The sequence below is a fragment of the Vanellus vanellus genome, assembly GCF_965231255.1.
Source record: "Vanellus vanellus genome assembly, chromosome: 1".
NCBI classification, from domain to species: domain Eukaryota; kingdom Metazoa; phylum Chordata; class Aves; order Charadriiformes; family Charadriidae; genus Vanellus; species Vanellus vanellus.
The window spans coordinates 6,405,172-6,422,943 of NC_138905.1; positions in this window are offsets into that span (position 1 = coordinate 6,405,172).

Here is a 17,772-nt window from a genome sequence, read left to right on the forward strand (position 1 = left end):
GCAGACATTTACAGGTCTGACATTGAAAAGTATCCTTCAGGTACATTGCTCTTTGCATTCCACTTTCTAAGCACAGTGTGTCAGAAATACTGAGGGACCGGGGTTTCTCCCAGTGGTCTTAGGCAAAGAAAATACCATAGCTGTTTTTCGTCCATTCTTTGCCACTGTTGATGCATAGCAGAAACCAGGCAAAGCTATGGAGCTAGAAACAAAAGGGGAAAAATCATGAAAAAGACAAAGGAAGCCTGAATGAAAGCCAAATGTGTAAAAAATCGCTGACAATTAAAAAAAAAAATAAAAAAAAAAAACCACAAGTAAAATCATAGAATCATAGAATGGTTTATGTTGGAAGGGACCTTGAAGATCATTGAGTTCCAACCCCCCTGCCGTGGGCAGGGACACCTCCCACCAGCCCAGGTTGCTCAAAGCTCCATCCAGCCTGGCCTTGAACACCTCCAGGGATGGGGCCTCAACAGCCTCTCCAGGCAACCTGTTCCAGTGCCTCACCACCCTCACAGTGAAAAACTTCTTCCTAATGTTCAACTTGAACCTGCCCTCTTCCAGTTTAAAGCCATTCCCCCTCGTCCTATAGCTACGTGCCCGAGTAAAAAGTCCTTCCCCAGCTCTCCCGTAGGCCCCCTTTAGGTAAGTCAATAAGAACAAACAGAGACAGCTCAAAATGAGAACAGAAAGAAGGATGCTGCTTCTTTTCAGTGTATTAAAGGAATAGCAAACGTAAAGAAGAAAAGTTCAGGAAAAAATCATGAATGCAGAGAAAGAAACCATAAAATGATGAAGAAAAATAAACCCAAGAAATTCTGTAGTAATTCCAAGCGTCTTATTTACAGGAAAGTGCTTGTAAATATATTCTCCATATGCTTATAAATATTAATGTTACGTATTGAATATATAATAAAAAGGCAAGGAAAGAAAAGAATCTAGCTTTACTGTGATTGTGATTTTCTAAGCTGTGACATTTTTTAACATTGGCATAATACAGTAGGAATCTGACTGAGCATAAAACTTCAGCATCTGTTGAGATTTAAGCATTTCAAGAATCCCATTCACTCCCATAGCTGATTAACACAAGTATACGTTTAAATGCGTTGCTGGATTAGGGCTTCTGGGAATGGGTTAACTTGCAATGCCTACAGAAGAAGATAATGTTTTAAACAGCATCAATTTCTCTCATTCAAAGTCGTTCTATGACAGCATAGATTTCACAGTATCACAGTATCACAGTATGCTAGGGATTGGAAGGGACCTCAAAAGATCATCTAGTCCAATCCCCCTGTCGGAGCAGGAACACCTAGATGAGGTTGCACAGGAAGGTGTCCAGGCGAGTTTTGAATGTCTCCAGAGAAGGAGACTCCACAACCTCCCTGGGCAGCCTGTTCCAGTGCTCTGTCACCCTCACTGAGAAGAAGTTTCTTCTCAAATTTAAGTGGAACCTCTTGTGTTCCAGCTTGAATCCATTACCCCTTGTCCTATCATTGGTTGCTACTGAGAAGAGCCTGGCTCCATCCTCATGACATTCCCCCTTTATATATTTCTATGCAAATATTTGGGATCTCTTTTCAGATGAATCTCTTCCCATATTAGTTGATTTTAAGTGAAAATGAAAGGCAGCTTTTCAGGATAGACTATTTCTTTAACCAGGATGCATCTTATGGTCCCACTGCCATCCTGTTTGCAAAATTCTTAATTAAGAAAATAGATTTACAAGGCAAAGCTGCTGTAGGAAGGGAACATTTTCAGCACCACACACTGGAAATTAATGAGGATGGGAGGTTGAATTGAAGGGATGGGGCTTGGAAAATGTAGAGCAGAACTGCACATACACAGGATTATTACTCCAGTACATCCACTAATTAATCATAAAAAACAAGGTGATGGCAAGTACCAGGATTCCTAGCCTGTGTTCTTGTTTGCTAGCAGATATCTTTTAAATCCTGCTTATATTATGACTTCTTTGACACAGCACTCTGATAGGGATATATCCGCGGCATCAGTGCCAAATTGCACAATTAATCTAAGGTGACCTGAGTAATTCAGCTAAATGAGGCATGATCTGAATATGACAAGGTAGAAGGCATGCAGAAAAAGAGAGCCGAGCAGGAAAGGAGAAGGTCTTAGCTGAAAACAAGCCATAAAGATCCTGGTCCGCTATTTCCCTTCACATTTTATATTTGTTTGCATCTCCGTACAAAGTGGATGTTACACGATATGAAAGAACAAGTAATGAAAATGCATCTCAGTGGTACTGTTCAATGGTAAAGTAGGACAGGGCTGTAATTTAACACATAGGGACAAGGCTGTGCTACAAAGCAGCCAAAAACCCCTTGCACTTTAGCAGCACTATCTCTGCTCTCTCAGACCTCTTCACCCTAACTTCAAGCCTGACTCTCACAGATTTGTATAAAGATGACAGTCAATTGAATTTCCCTTTCAACAGCCCTAATAGCTCATCATCTTTCTTTTTTTTCCTGTCTGATTCATTCGTGTCATTCCACGGTACGTTTTCTCCGGCTTGAAAAACCTGTAAAAGACTTTCTTACCCCATCATGCCCTGGGTACCTCCAACCCATGTCTCACCAGAATAACTCAATACCTCTGTTCTACCAGTGCTACTTTTGCAGACCATAACTCAGATTTCTGAAATGAGCTGAGTTTAAAAAAAAAAAAAAAGAAAAAACAAAAAAACACCCACACAACAGTTCCACAGTTGTGAGGAGAGAAATGTGACTGACACATAGGAAGGAATAAGGAACTTGGAGCACAGAATTTGGGGGAAACTGAGGAAAAAAGAAGAAAATCTTCAAGCTCTTGTGAAACCATAACCTAAAAGGGGAAGGTGCAGGCCAAACATCAAAAGAAGAAGTAGTACTGAATGACAACTAACTTTACTCCATTATACGCAGAGTTCAGTAAGCTGTCTAAAATCTGCAAAGAAAAGAAATGGAAGAGTCTGATTTTGTGAATCGCAGTGCCCTAATGAAAAGATCATCATTTCGCCTTCTACCGACGCAGTGTTCAGAGGAATGAATAATTCCCCGGGTTTTTCTGCAACAGGAGCGGGCACGTGCTAAAGCAGCAACGTTATATACCTTTGATGGTGCTGAGACAACTTTCAGACAATTGTCTCTTTTTATACCATTGCTATTAGGATCACGGTTTAGGTCACAGGAATTTTAAATGTATCCTTATCTCTTTCTTACATCTCTGCTATAAATCTTATCTGTTGGCCTTGTGGAGGAGGGGGCAGTACAGAAGAATATTGTAAGAGCTGTTTGCTTTACGAGCCAAGGCAAAATTTACAAGTTACTGTCCATCCAGCTGCTGGAAACGTGCCTTTTCTCACATGCAATTCAGTAAGTCTTTTTTACAATTATTTTTTATTTTATTATTTTATGAAGAGAGCTCTTGCAGTCCATTATAAGCTACTACCCGAATCAATTAAACATGGCACAGTAATACTGCAGAACAAAGGAAAGAAGCTTTGCAGGATACACTATGTTCAATTAATTATTCCATCACGAATTAGAGGCAATTAAGATTGAAATCTTTTTCATTGATTTGTGCTAGTTTATCTGTGATTGAGCCAGTAGATGAATTGCATAAAAAGACAGAAAGAAGAAGGAGGAGTGAAACAACTTCTAAGAAACATCTAGTGTGTTTGGATTTGTGTAAGGTCAGAAACCGTACCAGATATTTCTCACACTCAAGAACTGAAGCAGAGGCTGGGAGTGGCTGGGGAGAAGAAGATGATTAGCTCTTAATTATAGAAATTTAGTGTATAGGACAGGAATAGGCCTGGCCGAATACCATGTGGCTCTGGTGGAGCTTTGCACTGTGTTCTGGAGACCACGAGGGTCATAACCATCTCCTGCAAATACTCAGGGGGAACATCTGGGCTCTGAAAGCCCACTTTTCTATGGGGTGTTTAAATGCCTTCAAGACAGCTGTGATGGAAGCAGCTCATCTACAATTTGAATCTAGGAATTTTTACTTTCAAAGTGAAAATCAGAGGCCTAAATTACTGAGCTGGATGGAAGGAGACTATAAAACCTACATTAGAAAAAGTTTATAATAGTCTGGAAGTGTAGCTAATATTCTCTAACTTGTTTTCCTGCCAGAAACACACTGTTTCTGAGCCTAATTATCTCTGACCACTTCACAGATCTCCCAGTTACACAGTTCCTGAAGAGCCAATTTTTTCACCATATACTTTGCTTTCGGTGAACTATAGTTCCTTCAACTATCGTGATCCAGCTCCTTAGCTGGAACTAGAAAGCAAGGTCACAATGCTGCACTTGACAAAAATACATGTACAAAGGCAGTCCTCAAGACATTTATTGTACAATGGGTAAAGTACCCATAATAAAATGCCATTATGGTTTATTAGGTTTTTGTGGACTGTGAAATGCTTTGAACGCAATGGGAATTGCCACATTTCCAAACCCTGGAATACACCCAGTTTTGCTGTCTCTGAAAAGATACCAATGCCAGAGAAAGAAAAAAAAAATTAAAAATATATTGAAAGTATTTTTTAGTCAATTATAAGACACCATATTTATGAATGCATGACAGTACTCAATAAGTTGATACTTGAACCTCAACGGCTATGAATCAGTCAGAAGTTGTTACTGGTTGGTGGCCATTTAAGAAAGTGAAATAGTCCATCCACATCCCTGTAGGCAGAACAGCACAGTAACCATGGTATACGCTTTGCTTTTATTCCTGCTGCCATTCTCACTCAAAGATGGAAATGACCTTAATTTTTTCCCATTGAGGCCATGTCTTCATATCAAGGCTAAGCTGCCTTGACATGCCAGTGTGGGCAACCATGCACTTTCCGTGATAAACACGTCTTGCAGAGCACAGCAAGGATTTGAGACTTCAGAGGTTAGCAGCGTGCCTGCTTCTACCATCAATAACGTCAGACACAAACATGCAACAGAATCCCATCTTTCTGTGCGTAAGGTCCATTTATGTACAGCTATAGGTTCATGAAAGAGATTCCACATGGAAGGGGGTTAATTAAACTCTTCAACAGGTTTTTCAAACTTGCCTTTTCTTCCTCTCTGTTTTCTAATGTGTTGGCTCCACATCTCTGAAAGTAATGGGTATAACGTAGGCACAACGGGAAAGCACAGACGGACCCATTGAATGCACAGACCCACCCGGAGCTGCTGAGTTACGCTACTACTTCTCTGTGCACACACTTTTGGACCACGGCTGTAGTAAAAGCATCATTCCCTCATTAACATTTTAAGTGCAAAGAGCAGTGCTGTCTTGCTGAAAGACCAAAGTGCAAGTGTAATGAATGGCGCTAAGCTGATTTATTGCTGCTCCATTATGCTTCTGAAAATATGGGGGTTTTTTATATTAGCTTTTCACAGCTTATAACAATTCTTACACATAGTTATACCTACTACACATGCACCCATCCCTCTCTTTTTAAATACATACAATCAGATGTCTGTATATTCCTATGTAGATGCACATAAAAATACACACAAGAAACAAGTCGTAAAGTACCCTAGATGACAATAAATTCTTGTACACTCAATAAGGAACACTTTCTGTTATATACTTACTTTATATACTTACATATTTCTTAATACACAACACTGCAATTGCAGAATACTTTCTAGCATCAGTAAAGTGTCATTTCATAGATGCACTATAATACTCAAACTCAGAGTAACAGGTAGGATTTAGGACATTTTCAACATAAACCTTTCAATGTACTGGATGTTGGTTCCTGCTTCTGGGGTTGCAACCCCACCAGGTAAAATGCCAGGCTCCTACCAGAGCTGCCATAGCCAAACAGATGTGCCTGAAACTTTCCTCCAAAAAACTGTTCAAAAGATGCTGGGAAGAATCTCATTTCATTTGGTATTCCAGAGCTCAGATCCTTCACAACCCTGAGAAGGCAAGTAAGATTCAGCTCAGATCAAGACACCTAAACGTAGAGATCTGCAAGTATCTACATGTAAGCGAGGTGCCTAAGCTTCCACTGTAGTCGTAGGAGGTGTGGGATTCATCTTAAGTGCCCACAAATAGGCATTCGGTGCTGTCTGGGATGGAGTCAGGCATTCAGCCTGTCCTCCAGACACTCTTCCAGAAAGCTCTGGGGATCATATATATTGTATTATATGATCCAGTCTCCTGATGCACCTCAGATCCTCAAGGGTGCATCAGGTGGCACTAGAAGCCTATGCTTAAGCAACTCAAGCTTTGCCTGCTCTCAGGTGAGCTGAATTGCTCTCCAGATTCTTTCCAACTGTGTTGAACGAGGGATCGATAAGTTGAAAAAAGATTGTAAAAGAAACTCAACAAGTTAATAGAATGTATCTACATACAGTAATGTTTATTCTGAGGGCTCCCATAATGTCCGTGTGAGTTAAATACACTCTCCAGGGACTTACCAACCTGGGCAACTGAAGGAACTAAGTTCCTAGAAGAGCAATGAAGCTGAATGGTCTGGAGCACGAGTCTTATGAGGAGCAGATGAGAGAACTGGGGTTGCTTAGTCTGGAGAAAAGGAGGCTGAGGGGAGACCTTATCACTCTCTACAACTATCTGAAAGGACGTTGTAACAAGGTGGAGGTTGGTCTCTTCCAAGTAACAAGTGATAGGACAAGACGAAATGGCCTCAAACTACATCAGGGGAAGTTTAAATTGTATATTAGGAAAAATTTCTTCACCGAAAGGGTTATCAAACATTGGAACAGGCTGCCCAGAGAACTGGTGGGGTCACCATCCCTGGAGGTATTTAAAAGATGCATAGATGTGGCACGTAGAGACATAGTTTAGTGGTGGACTTGGCACTATTAGGTTAATGGTTGGACTTGATGATCTTAAAGGTCTTTTCCAACCTAAACGATTCTATGATTCTATGATTTTATCTCCACCAATTTTCTATTAGCTGGCTGCATAAGCTAAACCAAATGCATACTTCACATAAAAGTCATTTTGTGTCATTTTCATAAAAAATGACTGGAAAGCAATTATTTTTCTAAATTTTGCTTTTAGAATTTTGTGGCAAAACAGTTCAAGAAAAATAATGTGTCTCTTAAATCTACTCCCCTACAACAGCTACAGATCTCTGGCATCTCAGTGACAGCCCTGTGTCTTCAGTTAATCCTTTACTTAAACAGGGCATACTTGGGTCTTGTTTCATTTCTCTGGAGGGAGCTAATCATTCTGCAGCAGGAAAAGCAGCCTACCGTTTTTAAGTGTTCTCACTATAAATCTCAGAAATCTTATTTTGAGGCATCTTAGGGTCATTTTAATTGCGGTCACTCATTCCCTAGCACAACAGCCCCGCAGAGTGTATGTGTTTTATTAGATCATTCCTTCAAGCTCTGACTGGAGCTCCCAAAAAGTGCTTGTAGTCTGAAAAGTGACAGTAAAAATGACATTGTAGGTTCCTATATGTCTTCTCCCAATGGATTCCAGATCCAATTTTCTCACTTCATGAGTGAAAAGATGCTTATTTTCTCTTCTCCCACTTGCAAACACAGCCTGTGATCTGAAAACCAAGCGGGGTTCTTCTTGCCTCTTGCCTCATTACCAGTAATAAAGATTCTGCAAGCAGAGTTTTACCTTTCTAATGATGACCATACATTCTAATTTGGTCTTCGCTTTTGACTTTATTCCTCTAATCATATAGAGTCTTTTTCCTGTCAACAGGGTAAACATAGTAAGGGCCAATATCTGAATAAGAAGAGGTCACTTTTACGAGGTCGTGTGTCATAGTATAACAGCATTTCACAGAGACCCGTTAATGTGCCAAGAGAAAATTGATATGTGGAATATATCAAAGTTTGTTTCTGAATTCCTCGGCTTGAAATATCAATTTGAAATAGCATCAGAACTGGACTCGAATGCCAGCAGGGAGTCCCACTGCTTCGCAAGATTATAAGGAAAGAAAAATCTAGAAGAAAAAAAATGGGTTTTGTTGTTGGGTTTTTTTTTTAAGAACACAGGAGAGTATAATGTTTGGCTTTAGACCCTTGACAGCATCATTTTTATTGAACCAGTCATCATTTTTCCCCCCTGTGTTTCCATGAACTACTGTGGAGACCAAGTGCTTCCCTTAGGGCAGTGTGGGGTAGCCAGCCAGGATCACTCTAATGGGATTACAAGTGACGTTTCACTGGCGCTCATTCCAGGTAGATGTTTCTGCATCAGCAGGCTCCTTTCAGTCCCTCTCTCATCTCTCAGAAAGCCAAGAAGCTGTTTCCAACAATTACCTTGACCATATCTGAGCAAGCCAAACTCTAGTCAGTTCATATTACTCTGTCATCTCAAAACTAGAGGTGGGTGAAAGTTGGATTTGAGAGCAGTAGAGGAGAGAATGTAAAAATTAGTATATCATATTATTATTAACAATAAAACATCAGTGAGACACAGTGATGATAAAATAGTCACAAACTAAAATCAAGGGCTGTGAAACAAATCCTTTAATCTTCTTGCTTCACATCACACTTGTATTTTACGGTAGATTGCGCAAAATGCTCTTTGTGCTCTTGCAGATGCAGGACTTTTTTATTTTTAATGTGTATATTGCTGTTAACCTCACTGTCTCTACAAAATCTCATAGTTCATTGCAAAATGTAGTGTAATGCACTTCACCATTCAGATTAGCTACAGGTGATTATAACACAATAATCATGCGCATGTACTATACATCTATACTATCAAGCCATTCTTTTTTAAATATTAAATGGCCTCTTGGGGCAAAAAGTAGGTTAATCAAAATAATACTGTCAAGTAGAGAGTACAGACCTTTTTATAAAGGAAAATTAAGTAGAACTGGTAATTATAACCAGTGTACAACCTTTCAATGTAGTCAATAAGAAAGTCAATTTGCTTAAAATAATGAGGTATTCTGGCATGAACAATCTGTTCATACTTTGTTCCCAGGAGCCTCCAGAGAGAATCAGAGCCCTAGCTGACATTTGATACTTTCTGTCAATTTATCAGCTCTGTGTCAGTCTGAGTTTGTAAGATGGTGGTAGGAGGATGCTTGGGGACTGCTACGAAAACTGGGAAAACACAGTTGGTTTCTAGTGCCTGAACTTATCCTTATTAAAAATAAATAAACCCTTCACATTTCCATCCACACTCCCTTTAAAATTGACTTGAGATGTTTAGATATGGTATTAAATTAAGAAGAATAACTAGGGTAATAATAGTAATAATAAATGCTAGCAATATTTGGGAGAGGTGAGGAGATCTTAAGCTACAGGGTTCACTAATGGAGATCTGTTTGCAAATTAATGACTATGGGAGAAAGCAGATTACCTCCCATTTGCCATTTCGCTCTGAGGTTGCTCCTGTGCTGCCAGAGGAGCTGTCAGGTGTCAGTCTTGGTAAGACAAGATACTGGATGAGGTCAATTTGGTGGCCAGTTCAGAATAACTTTTTCTGCATCCAGCAAATTATACAGATTTAAGCCCAAACCATGGAGGCTTGTGTTCCCTTCTGCTGCCTTGCCTTCAAACACATTTGCTTTAGGAAGCTTTTCTTGGAGAGTAGAAACAAACAGCCAAGTAATTGGGGAAGGCTCAGGGTTATGACAAGTTATCCTTCTGGTTTTGATACACTGTTCACACCCAATGTGGAGGGATTTGGACACCCTCCCAAATCAGTGGTGCTCCTTTGGAAAGCGGTATTATTAGGACAGCGGTCTCAAAAAGAGATATCTATGCCTATTCCACATAGAGGTCACAGCTAATTAACGGTTTGTGGGTAACGAGAATTCATAATGATTCATGATAATACTTATTGGTTCATTAATTAGTTGCGTTGCCTGTTCGACTAGTTTGCGGAGTCAGCGTCTGGTCTTCAGATCACCAAAATCAGTCTTTCAGCTGACAAGAGGCAACTCCAGGTTTTGCAGGGACTGCTAAGACAGCCCACCAGGATAATTGACATTACTGCTCAGCGAGACAGCTAGCCAAAGGAAGGGCACTAGCTGGTCCGTAATCTCAACTACTGCTCGGTTATGGCCAGGTGAGAATGGTCAATTGTCCCTTGCTGAGGGAACACACAGTGGAGAGGATACAAATCATGGTCACCACCATCTTTCAAAAATCACCCCTGAAGACATGCCTGTGAGATCAAACAACTAGCACCATATTTTTTCAGTAACGGCGACGTTAGAAGAAAAAGGGGGCTTTTCGGTGATCCTTTTGACTTTGACAAAAGTAGCAAAAAGCAAACAGGTTTCACTGAGGTCAAAAAGGGGCTGAAGGAAGAGAGGAGCAGAAACCCCTAAAAACTGAGAGGACAGCAACATCATCTACTCAATTTGAAGACTGTCTAGTTAACTGAGGAATTGAAGCGTCCATTAAAAAAAAATGGACATTTCAGGGAAAAACCACCCATAGCAGGTACTCAGGAGCAAGAAATACAGTCTTTGAGCTTCTTACGCACAGCCTTGAGTAGGCATCTCATGCGTTGCCAACATGTACACGGCCCAGTGCGAGGACCTGGGACCTGGGCAACTAGCAATAGCCTTGCCCTCACTAGTGCTCTGCAAAAACCTGATAAGCTCCATGCAGTAGGTTTATTTACCCTGGTAAAAGGGTAACAGAACTTGTTTTCCCAGGAATCCCCGCAGGCAAAGAGAATGCTCAGTACACGCCACGTATTCCTGGGAATGCGCAGAGCCGTGCAAGGCCTCGGCTGCCTTTGACCCTCTCTGCATGGGCGCAGAAATCCTCCATAAGTCATCCCTTCCCCAGAGGTATTTCTGTGTGTCTCCAGGGCACAAATGTGGATGCAATGTGTTCAATGAAATGGAAGCGCTCTGCAAAGTCACAGCACCCAAAAAACTTCCCTCAGGGAAGCTTTAAAAACACCTGATCCCTAGTACTGTCCAGCCTATTTTGAAGGTAAAATGTTTGCTCTTCAGAAAGGTTTTTAATGTCTTCCAGGGGCGAGTGGCATCCCTAGCAAGGCCACTAGCACTACCTTTGGTTTGGCTAAAAAATATATATATTGCAAGTTTTTTCCAAGAACTGTCATCAGCACATTGCAGCTGGTCTAGTGAGGGTCAATAGCTATGGGACAAAGAGCTTGTTTTAAAGGGAGAGGCCAAAAAGTTAAGGAATATTTAAAGGATAGAAAACTTTATTGCTCTCTAATGTAAAACAGAGACAAGGAGAACTTCCCTGTCTTGAGGTTTTGCTAAAAAATCTTGACTTCTTTTCCAAATAACAGAATGCTTAGGTAGACTGTATACTTTCCCAAAATAAAGTAAAAGAAAAAATACTCACTTTAAAGTGTTACATTTCAGCCTGTCAGCATCCTCACATTTTTTTCTGGAGTGACCAAACACAGAAGGGATCAATCAGCAGCTTCCTACGTTTCTGAAAATATGAAAATGTGGAACAAGCTGATTTCAGTCTAATGTTCCTTTTAAAACTTTCCGCGTGAAAGAACTAGCTAACATTAAAATGTAAAGGAAGTCACAAAGTCGAACTGAAATTCCTGATGCTGAAAACAGCACACATTGCTTCCACTGGACTACAGAGGTCCAGTTACCTGCCTGTGCCACATTGTCCCATCAACAACAGATGTCTGACCATCTCCTGTGAAAACCCACTATCAAGCTAGGGCAAATTATACACCCTTTCCTAATTAATTCCAGGGAGAGGCTAAAGTTTGACAGGAACTGAGGTGATAGCAGGAAATATTTTCTGCATTCACTACCATGGGGGGATTAAGAGAGAAAAGGTTAAACCTTCTCACTATCCCCACATGTCAAACACAGACCCTGAGTCCTTAAAAATGCACAGCAAGTGATTGAATTATTTTCTGTAATGCTTGTTCACTTATTTTTAGGACTAAACCAATCTTTTCCTGTGAAATTTTAAATAGAATGTTTTTTGGCTATGTGAAACTGAAATTACAGGGGAAATCTTCATACAGTACCTAGCTGCACAAAGCTGATAGTAGTTTCAGTCTCCAACAACTCATTTGATGATGTATTTATGCTCTTAACTGGGTTTATGTGCAAAACTAGAAAGCACATGAAGAATTCTGGAAAGTTTTCGTCTGTATCTGCACATATCATCCAAATTGACTGCTGATATGGGGCTGTTTGATTTTGGAAAACTTCCTGAAAATGCCTTAAATGGGCTTGGTTTTCAATAGACAATTGCTCTCCACCCAATGATGATTGGGCACAATTGAAGTGATTCAGTTTGAGTACAGTAAATACTAATTGAAAAGTACAAGCTGCTCTTCGAAAAGTTTCCAGTGTTATCTACAGGGCAAAAGAAATGCAAAAGGTTTTTCTTTTTCACTATGTGTGTTCTGCACAGGTTGGAATTCATCTGACCACATACAGGTTTCTGGATGTACACAGATGCACGTAAAACATCGTTTTCAACATTTCACGAAGTAACTCTAAACTCCCTTTGTGGAGAGATAGTCAATACATCCAAGACCCTCATCCTATTTTAGACAGCTACATCGCATTAGATAAGCCTTCCCCCTAATCTCCACTGACTCTCATGGAGTCTAGATTCTCATAGCTCTGAAGCCTGAGCTCAGACATACATTCACCTTTCATTAGATGAATCCCAGTTTGTGTTTCTGACTTTCCTATTTAACATTTTTCTAAGCTTTAAGATTAAAAAGTTTGGTTTTTTTTTTTTCCTCCCACAGAAGTTAGAAATAATGCTGTTTCCTCAGGGTTAGGGTTCTTCAGTCCTAAGGAAAAACACAGTTTGGCCTGTCCACCTTGCCAGGGAATTCTTCATGCTACCAAATGTAACTGGTCATGGATATACCCATCCTTGGGTGTATTCAGGGCTCATCCACCCAGTGTGGCTGGGTTTCACCCACACAGAAAAATTTGCCCTAGCCCTCGGTATCAAGTAGGTTGATTTCAACCTTCTTTCCTCTCCCCCCCTTTTTCTAGTCCTGATATGTAGATTTAGATGTAATTCCCTGTGTTAAATTGCAACACTAACTTGCAAAAGTTCACTGGCTGTTCATAGAGGTTTGTTGTTAATGATAGGTTAAGTGATTGCACATGTTCACTTAGTGAGTCAGTATCGGGAAGCCCACATATCTCCATTCTCCATCCTGTGCTTCTGACAGCCAGTGAACTCTGCCTCTTCATGGCATGATGAACACAGGCACTGAACACTAAGAATCATTAACTGCATCCACAATCCACTCCATGAATGTCTTTCACTCTGCTAAATCTCATTGCTCAATTATAACCTCGTCACTTATATTTTGCTGCTCATCATCAGAGGCTTCTTATCACATGTGGCATTTGCTCATTAAGGCTGAGATGTTATTCCCAGGATTCAGGCAAGGGTTAACATCAGAAGGAGTTGCATCCTCATTCTGTTAAAATGTCGCTCTGAAGCATGACTAAAATGATCATCTCCTGTTAGAAATTTGCTTCTTGAAGAAATGAAAGGCATTGTCAAATAAAAAAGAAAACTTCCTGAGTTCCCAGTTAAACTAACATACCAGGTATGCACTTAATCAATTAGCTGTAAATCCGACTAAATTAAACTATTTTGCCCTCTTTTTTTAAGTAGAGCATAAAGACGTACCTTTGTATTTGCTATACTGCCTGAATATTTAGTGTACCCAAAACATTGAAATATCCAGTGACCTATTTCTGAAACTGAAGATAACATGTAAAAAACAAGAGCATGGGTTTTGTATGTTGTCTTGAAATATCTTTTATAGGTTTGTCAGTCATCATTGCTTCAAAGACACATTCACATTTACCATATTTCTTGTGGGACTTAACACCGTGCTGCGTGGAGGAGCTTTGACTCGTGTTGGACCGCTGTAAAAATCAATATCAAAGCACTGAATGTACTGCAATGGGGAATGCTTATTAATGTGCAGTTGAGGGGAGTAGTGAAAATGACCCATCTTAATGCTGTTGACAGCACATTTGTCTTGGTGTCTTATTGGTTTTAATTTGTCATCTGATAAATGTCCATTTATGTAATGGAGAGTTAAGTGCTCATTAGTTTACATTTAGCTTTGTGTCTAGAGTCAGGTCAGGCTGCTGAAACTGATGTTACATGAAAGCTATTAATAGTCACAAAAGGTTATTTCAATAAAAACAACTGAAAGGAAATATTGTATTTGTAACTCTTCAAAGAAATTAATAATTTGGCTGCTTGATTCACTCTAATGTCAACACAACAGTTTTTCTTGGTGTTTCTGGAAGATGTGGAATTCATACCCCTTAATGCTGAAGAACTTTTGTATAAAATGTTTATCAAATCAATTTTTAGAAATATGAAAATAAGTCTATAACCTTTGTTACTGGTGATTGAAGCGAATGCTATAGAATATATAAGTAAAATTATTAATTTATCTGGTGTCATAGGTCTGTAGTACAAAGCCACCTATCCTCTGTCTCTCTCAGTTTTCATTCGTGTTTGCTCAGTCTTACAGTGGAGTTATCAATGCTACTTATAATGAAGATGTTACAGTAGGAATCACTATTTCTAGGGCTTTCATCTGAGACCTGCCATATCTGATGAACAGCACGGAAGGCATAAACGATGGGATAATTCAAATTCATTCTCTACAGCTGGGCAGGATTTTCCCTCTGAAATTTGTGTAGTAGTGAACATTTTGCTATCTTTCCCTAAACATCTTAATGAAAAACGCTCAGCTGTTCTGGTCATGTTTTGGCACTGGGTGACAATGTGCATGAGTTCTAGTTGGATACGGAGCTGTAGCTTGGACTACAGAGTAGCAACAGAGTCCAAATTGAGGTGCTCTTAAACCAGCCCTGCCAAGCATGTCTGCTCTGTCCTCACCTATTAAAGACACTGAATCTGTTAAGATCCAGTAAAATCTCTTTGCCACTGTCTCCCTGTAAATTTGGGCTTCTTCCAGCTTGCAACAAGTTATTACTTCACTGTACTCTGAACTCTGACTTCTGCAGCTGGAGTTGAAATTTCTTTAGCCTCAAATCCTTTTAAACACAGGAAGATAAGGAAGAGCTTAGTGTGTGACGAACAACATTACTGACACCCTAAAACAATACATGTTATGTTTTAAAAGCAGTCTTAGGCCAAGCTACACACTGACTTTGAATCCATTCTGCAGCTGTGTTAATCATATTGAAAAAGCCAAGATGTTTTTGCACAGCTTTGAAAGGTGAAAAATGAAGAAAGAGGACAATGAACTGCAGGGAGAATTACTTTCGGTATATTTTTGAAAATCTAAGCAAAGGGTTTCATCCGAAACTTCAGTTAGTACCATACGGCTGAAGCCCCAACCTCAGCTTTCCCATCGATTGAACGTGGTTGACCTCCTTCATAAAGTACCTTGGTTTTCACTGATGAAAAACACAGTGTAATAGCTGCCTGGTGGTGTTCTATATCCCACAGGTCAGCGAGTGCAATTTGTGCCTTGTGCGGCTAAGCCACCCTTAAGGAGTATCTGTATTAGCTTTCAAAACTGGCCCTTTGACTTAATTTCTCTGCTTGGGAGACTCTGCAGTCCAGTTCTAAGCAAGGACGAAACTGTGGTCGTCGTGCTTCCAATATCCCAAGGCGCCAAGTTTTCTCAAGTGCCACGAGTATCTTTTCTGAGATGAGCCCTCTATTTTCCAGGCAAATATAGTACATGAGCAGCAGGAGCTGAGCGATGGAGAGCTGAGAAGCCTGGACAATCGGAGTCAGAGTAGGAGAGGATTTTTCCCCGAAAAAGTCCATTTCCTTCCTTGAGGAGCACCAGAGGAGCACAAGAACACCCGAGTTCAGATAGACGATGGTTTCAAAGCGGTTTTGTGTTGTCAGCCTCACTTCTTCCAAACAATGGCTAGACACAACTGGGCTGAGGCGCGGTCACTGTGATTTGGGAAGGTGGTAGAGTTCAACTGTATGGACATGGGCCATGCAGTGCTATCTGGTTTCAGGCCAGCTTGAGTTACCAGTAGAGAAGTCACCAAAGAGGCATTAGGGACTGGGGGAAATATCAGTAATCAATATTCTTATGTCCCACTGCTGTGCAGAATCACTGTGATCTGGATTCCCAGGTTGAAATACAAGATGATGTTTTATCTTTCGCAAGGTATATCTCACGCTTTCCTTTCAGCTCTACATTGCTATAGACCTCAGTGGTCTTACTACATTTCACGAGCTTAATTTTGGTTTTTTTTTAAATTGTGCTTATCAGTTTTCAAACACTTCAGTACATTTTTAATCAATTCTTAAAACTGAAAAGGGTACAATTGAAAAGAGTTTTAATTTTGATTACAGCATTAAGCACATCGATGTTGAGCTCGTTCCTGTAGCCTATTCATATCTGTTTGGAAAAAAGGAATATTCTTACTACTGCTTTTGAGACAGGAATGGAGAAAATAAAAGTTCACAAATTTTCAGAAGTCCAAAGAGTTGAGATTTGAAGACAAAACTTACGGCTGTTTTCTAGAGCAAGACACCTCATCTCACACATACCCTGAGCTGAATCTCTAAGTACACAATATTCCTCAGACAAACAATCCGTGCCCCCACCCCCCACTCCTTATCAAGTTTTAATCCTTCAATAATGCTCACAATTTTGTGAGAAGTCAGGACTTCTTCAGAGAAAGCGGAGGGATCAGGTGAGGTTATTTTCTTTGCTGAAATCAAAATGTGAAGCCAAACCTTTCCATGAACTAAATCCCTTCTACTTCTTCTTTATAGCCAAAGTATTTAGAATCAGGTCTTTGTTATAAGGTTCCCTGTGATAGGTATATGATACCATAAATTTAGCACATAAGATTTTTATAATTTTAAGCTTGTATTGTTTACAATGCAATACTGTTATATTTCTTTCTTAGTGTCCTCAGTGATTTAAGGTATCCTCATCACCCTCAAAGACTATAAAAATTTCTTCTGGGTACACATAATTATGTGGAAAACTAGTAAACAAAAAATAAACTGTAATATTAGGAAAAATCTTAATTTTTTTTTCAGTCTCTCAGAGGTCTAGTGATTAACAAAGCACACCCATTCCATTGATTATAAGTTGGCAAAACGAACTCACCTCTGTCTCTCAAATTCTTCTGACAAATACCCAAAAGCAACCAAACACTTGTTACACAACATGCAATATCAAATAATGATTGTCTATAACATAGTTTGCTGTATTAGAGAACACATGAACTGAGCAATTAGCTGGAAGCAAGGACTTATCATTATCCATGAACTTGCAAACAGAATGGTATCTCTTAAAATAAACCACCAAATTTTTAAGGAGCTGTTTATAACAAAGAAAGGGTCTCTAATAGGGAAAATGTTCTTAGAAAAAATTGCTCTCAGATTAAAAAATATCTGCATCAAGGCTAACAACAAAATCCAGATTATATATACATTTCACAGAATTCAATTAGTATAGTCAATCAAATAAAGCATTTGAGAGAAAGAGATATTCAGTATCTATGGAGCAGAAAGCGATAGTAAACTGTGAGGACCGTTAACGTAACAACACATCGACCGCTACAACATGGAAAATAGTCTTATGTAAAATGGAGAGCTGGTAGCACAAAGGCAAGGCTAGACAAAGAAAGCAATTATGTTCTTATCTACTGACAATTGCAAAAGGAGAAGTCAAGTGTAATATCATGTATTAAGAGGCAAAGTACCAAATATGAGGCCACAGCCATAATTTTTACTTCAGATGTGTAATTACATGAAGTCGTAAGACAACACAAAAAAGAAACCTTTTTTTTTTCCAGCTCTGTGATTAGTTCTTGTTAAATCA